This window comes from Corvus brachyrhynchos, unplaced genomic scaffold (genome assembly GCF_000691975.1).
Source record: "Corvus brachyrhynchos isolate BGI_N302 unplaced genomic scaffold, ASM69197v1 scaffold182, whole genome shotgun sequence".
Taxonomy (NCBI): domain Eukaryota; kingdom Metazoa; phylum Chordata; class Aves; order Passeriformes; family Corvidae; genus Corvus; species Corvus brachyrhynchos.
In genome coordinates this window covers 23,629-23,956 of record NW_008236807.1, presented here as the reverse complement: position 1 = coordinate 23,956, position 328 = coordinate 23,629, and positions in this window count along the sequence as shown.

Sequence of the window (328 nt, the reverse complement as noted above, 5' to 3'; positions counted from 1 at the left end):
GGGGCTTGTTCCGCTGACAGCTCCTTTCTCCCAGGGATGCTGGAGGGAATCCCAAACCCTTGCCAGGCTGGGAAGGGCATCGAGTCTGTCTGGCTGATGCAGATGCGGCCTCCAAGGGGAGAAATCGGACGTGGCCACGCTGGTGGGATATTTGGGATGGATCCCAGTGGGATGAGGTGGGTTCTGGTGTCCCCTCGCAGGCTGCTGGAGGAGCCTTTGGGTCTCAGCCCATCCCCTGCCCACATCCCGGTGGGATCAGAAGTCTGAATCGGGATCCAGCAGCTCCGCGTCCACCAGGTTGGTCCGAGAGTGGATGGGGGCCAGCCCT